The sequence below is a fragment of the Pinus tabuliformis genome, chromosome 4_1 (assembly GCF_031772625.1).
Source record: "Pinus tabuliformis cultivar Carrire ecotype Pingquan chromosome 4_1, CPIR1, whole genome shotgun sequence".
In the NCBI taxonomy this organism is placed as follows: Eukaryota; Viridiplantae; Streptophyta; class Pinopsida; order Pinales; family Pinaceae; genus Pinus; species Pinus tabuliformis.
In genome coordinates this window covers 781,210,581-781,220,925 of record NC_142303.1, presented here as the reverse complement: position 1 = coordinate 781,220,925, position 10,345 = coordinate 781,210,581, and positions in this window count along the sequence as shown.

Below are 10,345 nucleotides of genomic sequence, written 5' to 3'. Positions count from 1 at the left end.
TGTGGGTTGAGTTACTAGTTCCTCGAGCCGTTGGTTGGAACAAACGATCTAGAGCCTTGGAACAACTTGGGTTGAGTTACTAGTCCTGGAGCCTTGGTTGGACAAATGCTCTGGAGCCCTGGAAGGTTATGGGTTGAGTTATTAGTTCCTGGAGCCATAGTTGGGACAAACGCTCTGGAGCCCTGGAAAACTTGGGTAGAGACCAATCTGGTTGGTGTTAGTGATGTCTGACTATTGTAGCTGCTACAACCATCCTCCAAAATTTTTCCTGTGCTTTGATTTTGGAGCCTTATTTCTGTCCACAGAAGCTTATCTTCTATTGTCGTCAAGTATTCATGGTATGTTCAAGACTTATATTTTTATATGGTAATTGTGACTCTTTGTTTCGACCTTGATCTGAACTTTTACAGCTACAAGCAACCTTCTGACTACACCTTGCAACATTGCTGAGATTGCCTCCAGAAATTGCACAATCTTGGAAGGCAGGCCAACCTTGCCTCCAGAAATTGCGCAATCCCTCTTGGCAGGCCAACCTTAAGCTTGAGAACTGCACAGTGCTAGATGACAGCCCAGCCTTGATGATGGAAACTACACAAACCATCCCTTGAGCTCAAAGACCGCACAATCCACTGAGTCAAGAAGTTTCCCAGTCCTTGGAAATTATGCAATCCTTCTTGGTAGTGTGCATGAAAGTTTACCAAAAAATAAAAAAAATAAAAAACATCCCTAGAAAATAGGGATTCACTAATCAGTTTCCCGAAGGTGACACACTCACTATTTTTGGAACTTTCCGCCAAGTGTCACTTTTTCCTTGATTTTAGGCATGTACATCATCAGTCTAGATCTATTTAATAGACACCCGTGGAGCTCATTTGTACATTTGATCTTGGAGCTCTAGCATTTCCAAGGAGATCAAGGATCCTTTGGTGGAGTTTGCGGAGATTTTCCAAGTGACTTTTGCTTTTGTCTCCTTTTGTCGCTTTTTCTGTCGCTTTTTGTCGTTTGGCTTTTGTGAGTGTCGCTTTACTTGTTTATTTTCATGGTTGCTATATTTTTAATGTATATTAGCTTTTACAAGTGTTTCTTCAGTCCGTCATTCACCTTTCACAAGTGTCGCATTAGTTTTCTTATTTTTTCCCGTTAGTGGTTGTCATTGCGGTGACTCTTCTTTCATGTTTGTTTTCCCTTTTGCATGTTAATATTCCACACTTGTTTTGCACTAATATATCCATACTTAGTCATATATGCACTTTAAAATGCACAATCACTCAAATCTTCTTGTTTCCCACACTCTCACTGGGCCGATATGCCCTTCCCTTGGCCAGTTTCACCTTCTCTAGTTGGGAATTGTGCAAGTCTGGAGCTAAATATGCAATCCTGGCCTCTGAGACTAAGCAATGTGTAGTACATGCTGACCCAACTACGCATTAGTCAGTTCCAAGGCTCGGGTCTGCCACCTTGGCCACTGAGACTGTGAGATGCATAGGCTCTCCCATAATCTGCCTAGGTTGGACTGCGAATTGTTCCGTCTCTAGCCTCAAGCTGCATCACTGGCTGTTGAGATTACACAATGTGTAGTTTCCACAAACAATCTCCCTCCCTTCACTTCTAGAATTGCACAATTTTCCTAGTCAATGCATGTGGTTGTGCCTGATCTTGCTTTGTAAGTTGTTTTGTTGAAGCTAATTTATTGTCTGCCATGAGTGCTTTTTCCTCTCTTGGGTATTACAGGTGTTGGCCATTTTTCTTCATCATTCACTGTTATCTGGCACCCAAGAGAGTTGCTTCAAAAGATACCACAAAGAGAAGTACCGGGGAGGCAGTTGAGATTACGCTAGTTTACTTGCCAGTATACTCAGACACTCAACTATATGTAGAAAAGGAATCATATCTCACATGGCAAAAGGTGAATAAAATTTTCTCAGCAAGGACCTTCAAAGAAAATATGGAAGACCAGAAGGTGTATGTTAATATCCAAAGGTCGTGGTTACACAAAATTGCATGCAAGTATTGTTGTCACTTTTTCTATCACCTGTCGCTCAATTTCTTCAGAAGATATAGAAGCCTCCTAGAGACAACCTTTGGGTTGATAGTAGACCAGTGCCTAGGGCATCTTAAAGAGAGGAGTTCTTTTGAAGATTATCTGAGGGATTTCTGCTGCACTCCATATGTCACGTAATTTAAAAGAGATAATTCAAGGGCTTGGTTCAATTGTCCTCCAACAAGGTAAACTCAAGCAAACACATAGATCTAAATACTCAGGGGGAAAATATGGCTAATCTCAAAGAGAAAGGTCTTGGTTCTAGTGGCTGACACAACAATAGGAAACTTAAATATTGGCGTTGTAGTAAAAATGAAGAGGAGGAAAGAATGGGGGGAATTTGATGCAAAGGGCTAGATACAACACAGAATCCTAAGCAACAAGTTCTAGTAGAAGTATGGAATGATGAGGAGGTGAAAATGTAGAAATAGTGGAGCGCTAATTAAGGTCCCAACCTCTATGCATCATGAATATGATTGTCACCAAATAACATTAAGTAAATATGTGCATATACAGGTACTGTAGGCTACTAAATAACTCAAGTAAGTATGTATTTAACACATCTACATGCCTTTCCTTGTAGATTCTTTGACTTTTCTTAAGCTATTCTGGCACATTATGATGCATCAACTGAATTTTCTCTATGAACTTCCTTGCCTTATCGATGTCACTATGACCATCGATGGCAACATCTTTCTCAAAGATTAAATCCAATGGCGGTCTTGGCCAGTACCCATAACATGCCTCAAAGTGATCATGATCCGAAATACGTACAACTCTGATTGCTAGAGTGTTGAGAACACCAATTTTCTGAGAAGGATGGTGGTGAGAGTTGGAATGTAGGTAATGTTCCGTGTGTTCTTTCTTACGATAGACCTGGATAGATATGGAACCATATTGGTTTCTATTGATTAGTATGTCAAAAAAGGGAAGGCTTCCATTTTCTTCCAATTCCATGGTAAACTTGATGGAATTGGATTGACTATTCAAGTGATACAAGAACATGTTTAATTTTTCTTTCCCATGGGGCCAGATAATGAAGGTGTCATCGATAAATCTTTTCCACAGTTTTGGTTTTAATGGGGAAGATTCAATGGCTCTGTTTTCAAAGTCCTCCATAAAGAGATTGGCAATGATGGGAGATAGAGGAGATCTCATGGCTACACCACAGGTTTGTTCATAAATTTCATCTTTAAAGCTGAAGAAGGTTGATTTGAGACAAACCTCTATTAATTGGGCCATGTCAGAGGTTGTGATTTTATGGATTACTTTCATGTTTTCATCTATGGGAATGTTGGTGTATAGAGCTTCAACATCAAAACTAACTAATAAGTCATTCGGTTCTAGGTTTAAGTGTTTAATCTCATTGATGAAGTGGGTGGAATCTTTGACAAAGGAACTTGTGTTGCCCACCAAAGGTTTAAGTTTCTTCGCTAGGTATTTTTCCAAATGGTAAGTGGGCCTTCCTATGGTGTTTACAATGGGTCTTATGGGGATGCTTTCTTTGTGTATCTTCGGGGCTTCGTAAATCCTAGGGGTGTAGGGGTTATTTTCTATTAGACTTTTAATGTTATGTTCTCTACTTGTTTTTATCAAATTTTGTACATTTCTAGAGATCTTTTTTATGGGATTCTTCTTTAATTTAATGTAACAACCATTGTTTTTGAGGTGGTCTATCATCTTGTCATTATAATATTTTGTGTTCATGATGACTGTTGCACCACCTTTATCAGCTTTTAGGACTACAACATTAGGGTTTTGGTTTAAGGTTTTGAGTGCTAGATATTATTGTTTGGAGATATTACTTTTGGGAGGGCTGGATTTTATAAGAATGATAGAACAATCTTGTCTAATAGTTTCTTTGATGTTGTCAAATAGTTCATTGATCCCATACTCAATGCTGCATAGAATGTCTTCTTTGGGGATGGTACGAGGTGAGATCCATAATATTTTGGTCAATGCTGATGCTTGAAAAATTCACCACATGTTTTCTTGTCGAGGTAGGTAGATGTGTCGCTGCAGTTGTCAATGTTGTTGTCCCACGGTTATCCATTTTGCTACTGTGTATTGTGTTTAGGTCAGCTTCAACCATCTCAATTGTTTGGATTGACTAATCACTTGTTGTCCCACGGTTATCCATTTTGCTACTATGTATCACATTTAGGTCAACTTCAACCATCTCTATTGTGGTTAACCCTTGCGTATTTGTCAGCGCAATCTTATTCCGGATCCCAGAGAATGCAATAGAATCGATTGTTGTCCCATTCTCATATGTTTTGCTGTTATGTATTACTTCTTCAACTGTTGTTTCAGCTTCAGTTTCATTTGCTGCATTTGTCAGTGCAATCTTATTACAGGTTCCAGAAATATCTTTAGATTCAGAGCTTGGAGAGTTCGTATTGCTGGGTCTAACAACTCATAATACTTTCCCTTTGACCTGTGGATTGATTACAGATAGCATTGGAGCTTCAGTTCTAGTCCTGGGATTGTTCTGATGTCCACTAACTCATGTGATGTCATCTAATGTCCCAGCATTATAGCAGACTATAGAATTTTCCAACCATGATTTGTTTTCCATTTGTGGTTGTTCATCTTGTGTTTGAATGACTGCGTTTGCGCTATCTGTTACATTGGGTGTGGGTTCGCTGGAGGGTGAGGGTTGGCTGGAGGAGCTAACATGAGTGGGGCTTGAAATAAGAGAGTTTAAGAAGGAGATTTAAGATGAGTTTATCCTGGAAGACAAAGGACAATTTTCAGAGGTTATTAGATATTTGTGTGTAGGGTTGGAAAACTTACTAAGTTTCTCAAATTTCAATGTGTGCTTTAAACATTTACCTTATTCAATTTTAAGGGCTTTTAGAGCTGAGCATCCATTGATTCTGGACCAAAGATTTGAATCGATATGGCTTGATAAGCTGAGGTGTAGGTTGAAAGATTTTTTATTTAATTTTTCAAGCTGAGTACGAATTTTGTTAATTTCTGAGCGGATGAGGGATTGGCTAGCCCTGATAAAAATGTGATAGTTTGTCAAGTTTTTTGTGTTCCTCCATGCTTGACCCGTGGCTTGAGAAACTGTGACCTGGGGCATCTAAGACATAAGCTGTCAAATTCACCTACGTATCGCACCCGACCTAGGTCACACCAGCCCTAAGCTAACTAGCTTTTAACATGTCGCCTCCCCCTAGCATGGGTGCAACAACCTTCATGAGATTTGGTCTTAGGTGACCTTGCTAACAAAGCCCACCCTCAATCGATTATATGTCACAACTCTAATATATATATATATATATATATATATATATATATATATATATATATATATATATATATAGTAATTACCACAGTACTGGAATATCACCATAACAAAATCTTGATGAATTAAATCTATAAGGTAATGTGTCATTATTCGACCCCAAGTAACATTTACTTGACACATAACATAATCTATGCAATTATGATTTATTATTTATGTATTGATTGGCGGTATTATTGGCATGCATATTTCACATGGTTTTAGTTTAATCATTTAATACCCTGATGTATTACACCTTGGATTTCCAACCCAAAGGGATGGCGGGAGCAGACTTCTGGTTGATTCCGACTGATCTCCAACTGTCCATCACTTCATTGGTATGCTTGCCCCATCGATGGTCTGCTACAGCTCCACTCCATCAGACAACTGAATAAGCTTGCCTTCATTCCTTTGTTCATGGCATCCTCCGGCAACTTTGGCATTTCTTTGTTTGGCAGAGCTACCCTATTTTGGTTCTTGGCTACAGGTTTGGAAATGGGTTTATTTCGGGTTTCTTATTCAAATGTAATCTTTAAGTTAGATTAGCTGCCAGATTAGTCCGTCAGCTCTGTTTATTTTCTCTTATAACTAAAGGGTATATACAGGGTTGAAACCCTGTTGGAAATACTGAGAGGGGGGTGAATCAGTATTTCTTTTTCTCACTATTGTTTTACTAGTTAAATCATATATGTTCAGAACACAAAATGAACAGTAGGAATAAATGCTTTTATTAATATAACTATGCAATAAAATAAATACAATAAATAGAATGTCACAATTGGTTGCCAAGCTCCAACTTGGACTTTGGTGAGGCTCCAACCTCCTGAGCACCAACTCTATTTTGCTAAGACACCAATCTTGGATTTAGGAGCACCAACTCCCAAGGACTTCAATCATTTTCAATTCTGAGGCTTCAACCTCTTTGGTATACACTGGTGTGCTGCTGCGCTCTTTTCAGCTTCCACTGCTTCTTCTGCCCCCTTTTCTTCTGCTGCTTCCACTATCTCATGCTCAAGTTATGCCATCCACCAACAACTCTGCAGTTCTCTGTTTTTGCTGCTTTTATATGCTCCATGCCCCTATCCATTCGTTTCCTCTTACATGCTGGCTCTTTGGCTTCCTCCTCACTTGATCGCTTTGACACTTCGGCTTTCATTCCTTTGCTTCTTCTGTCTATACACGTGTTCCAAAATCTGAGTAGAACAAACCCAAACTCCCCTTTCTTAAATAAAACTCAGCCCTTGACCTGTGGTTAATACCTTACAGGCTTTATCGGAGGCGTTTAATCACCCATCGGAAGCCACCACCCGAGCGTTTTAATCAACCATCGGAAGCCACCACCCGAGCATTTTAATCAACCATCGGAAGCCACCAATCGAGCCTTTAATCAACCATCACCGAGCGCTTTAATCAACCATCACCGAGGGCTTTAATTGACCATCGGAAGCCACCTTTTATTCGGCGCTTTCTATTAATAATCAACCATCGGAAGCCACCACCCGAGCCATTAATCAACCATCACACAGGCTTTAATATATATCTTAACCCTGCGGCCATGTATCATATAATACACGGAAAACATTATAAACCCCCGCTCTAATTCAAATGCCGGACTTCAATTATTATGCACCCGCCTTTACAATTTTGGCGGGTCTGGATTTCGCAACCATAACAAAACTCTTAAGGCCTGACCTCCGATGAGGAGCGGACCCGATGCTCTTTTAGACTCCCTTCTATATTGGTTTCGGGTCCGATGTATATCGGCACTCGCTGTAAACAATAGTCCCGATCCTCCGACGGAACGCGGACCCGACACCTTCTTATACTCCCGTCTCTATATTGAATTTGGGTCCGGGATATCGGCAGGTTCGCTTCGGCAGATTTGTAACGCGAAGGTTTAGCGGACCCGATCTCCCTTTAGGCTGCTCTCTAATATGATTTTGGCTCCGGATGATTTCGGCAATCGCTACCTCCGCTGCTCCGATGCGATACAAGAGTTCTGCAGACCCGATATGGTTTTACACTTCACTTGATAATAGTTTCGGCTCCGGATTTCGGAGCTTGCACCTTGAACAGTTCCGACATTCTGGATGCGATATATTATAGACTGTTTTTAATAAGTCCATTGGGTCCATGCCTCTATCGCAATCGGCAGATTACAGCGCCATCCCTTATGACTTGCGATCACTGCGGATGCGATATGATATTAAGCCACAGTCTATATTCCCGTCGAGTCCGCAGCCTTATCGCAATCGGCGATCGGGAGAGTGTCATGCCTTTGTGTGTTGTTGCGATGGGCGGATGCGATATAGCATTCAACCATAACATAATTCTGCATCAGGTCCGCATTATTATCGCAATTGGAGGTTTCAGTGGTGGCACATAGCTGAACCGCTGATTAGCGATGTCGCCGATATATATATATATATAAACTTCTCCGCCGATAGTTGTGAATGCATATATATAAGATTTTTAACCGTCGATAATGTTAAAGCATGCATACATGGGTTTTACAAGCCCTATAACATATCTATATGAGTTATGCTCCTCTTGGCATATATATGGCATATATATATGTGGCTCCTCTTATAGCTCCTCTTTGCTCCAATGTGGCTCCTCTTGGCATATATATGGCATATATATATGTGGCTCCTCCTATAGCTCCTCTTTGCTCTAATGTGGCTCCTCTGGCTTGGTCTGCTCCTCTTGGCTCTGATATGCTCTGTCTCCTCCTCTTGAATATTGCCATATTGACATCAATGACAATCTATGTCCAACAATCTCCCCCTTTGTTATTGATGGCAATATTCTTCTGCTCTCTCCCCCTTTGACATCAATGGCAAAGGAATGCATACGAACTCCCCCTGTCAAGTTGCTCCCCTTGTCCTGCTGCATCTTTATGAATAGACTTGAGTGATGATAAAGGAATAACCCCCATCTTTTGTCGCAGGTGTTCGAATGCTTCCCAAGGAAGAGGTTTAGTGAAAATATCAGCTATCTGCTCCTTAGTACTTATATATTCCAGAGCGATGTTTTGTTCAGCTACTTGCTCACGGAGGAAATGATACTTGATTGGTATATGTTTGGTTCTTGAGTGCATCACTGGATTTTTACTGAGACTGATAGCACTAGTGTTGTCACAATAAACAGTAATTGGTTGATCTGTACATATGTTTACATCCTTTAGCGCTTCCTTCATCCATAGTATCTGAGTACAACAGTCTGCTGCAGCAATATACTCAGCTTCGGTTGTGGATAATGATATGGATGACTGTTTTTTGCTGAGCCAAGATACCAAACAGTCTCCTAGGAAGAATGCATTTCCACTAGTACTTTTCCGATCATTTATATTTCCAGCCCAATCAGCATCAGTGTATGTAGTTATAGTCAATGTTGAACTCTTTGGGTACCAGAGACCAAAATCAGAAGTTCCCTTCAAATATCTGAGAATTCTTTTTACAACTAATAAATGAGATTTTTTGGGAGCCGATTGAAATCTTCCCACCATTCCTACTGCTTGCATTATGTCAGGTCTTGTAGTTGTTAAGTATAGGAGGGCTCCAATCATTGACCTGTAATGAGTTGCATCTACTAGAGGGGAGTCATCATCTTTGCTCAGTTTGCAGTTTGTGGTCATGGGGGTGCTCATGGGTGCACAGTCCTCCATGCCATATTTTTTGAGCATGTCTTTTAGATATTTGGCTTGAGATATATACAATCCTGCTCTGGTTTGAGATACTTGAAGTCCAAGGAAGTGGGATAGTTCACCTATCATTGACATCTCAAATTCTTTTGCCATGCTTTGAGAAAATTCATGGCTCATTTCATCATTATTACTAGCAAAAATAAGATCATCGACATAAACAAGAGCAACTAGTAACTTACCTTGATCTGTCTTTATGTATAGATTGCTTCCAGCCACTCCCTTTTTGAAGCCTTTTTGTTGGAGATAGTTATCCAGTCTTGCATACCAAGCTCTAGGAGCTTGTTTCAGCCCATACAAAGCCTTTTTCAACTTACATACTAGGTCCTTTCCTGCTGTCAGATCAAAACCTTCTGGCTGCTCCATGTAGACTTCCTCCTTGAGTTCCCCATTTAGAAATGCTGATTTCAAGTCCATTTGATAGATTTTGAATCCTTTCGAGCAAGCAAATGCTAAAAACATCCTGATAGCTTCCATACGAGCCACTGGTGCAAACGTCTCTTCAAAGTCAACTCCTTCAATTTGCGAATAGCCTTTGCAAACAAGTCTTGCCTTGTTTCTGATAACCTAACCTTCCTCATTCATTTTATTTTTGAACACCCATTTGGTTCCTATTATGTTTTTGTCCTTCGGACGAGGTACCAGCTCCCATGTCTTGTTCTTCTCAATTTGGGACATTTCTTCTTCCATTGCTTTTACCCAATGAGGATCCTTACTTGCTTCTGTGAATGTTTCTGGTTCTATCATAGATAGGAGGGCAATGGCTTTTCTCTTGGGTGAGGTTGTTATCCTTCTTCTGGTCTGCACACCTTCATCTTTATCGCCAATGATCTGTTCTTCTGGATGGTATCTTTCTACATACTTCATCTTTGAAGGAGTATGAGACGGTTCTCTTTCCTCTTCTTCTTCTTCATCATCTATCTCTTCTTCTTTAGATTCTTCTTCTTCAATGAGAAAGTCATCTTCCTGTTCTTCAATTTCCTTTTCTGGAAGATCTTCGTCAACCTTAACATCGATGCTTTCCACTATTTTCTTCAGTCGAAAATTGTAGCACTTGTAAGCCTTTCTCCATGGAGAGTATCCAAGAAATATCCCCTCATCAACCCGAGAATCAAATTTTCTAGGTGAACCATCATTTATTTTTATGAAGCACTTGCTTCCAAATATTTTGAAGTACTTCACCGAAGCAGGTCTTCCTTTCCATAGCTCATAAGGCGTTTTGTCACAATTTGGTCTTAATTGAGTCTGATTCAATGTATAGACAGTTGTCCCTACTGCTTCCCTCCAGAATTTAGGTTGTAGGTCTGCT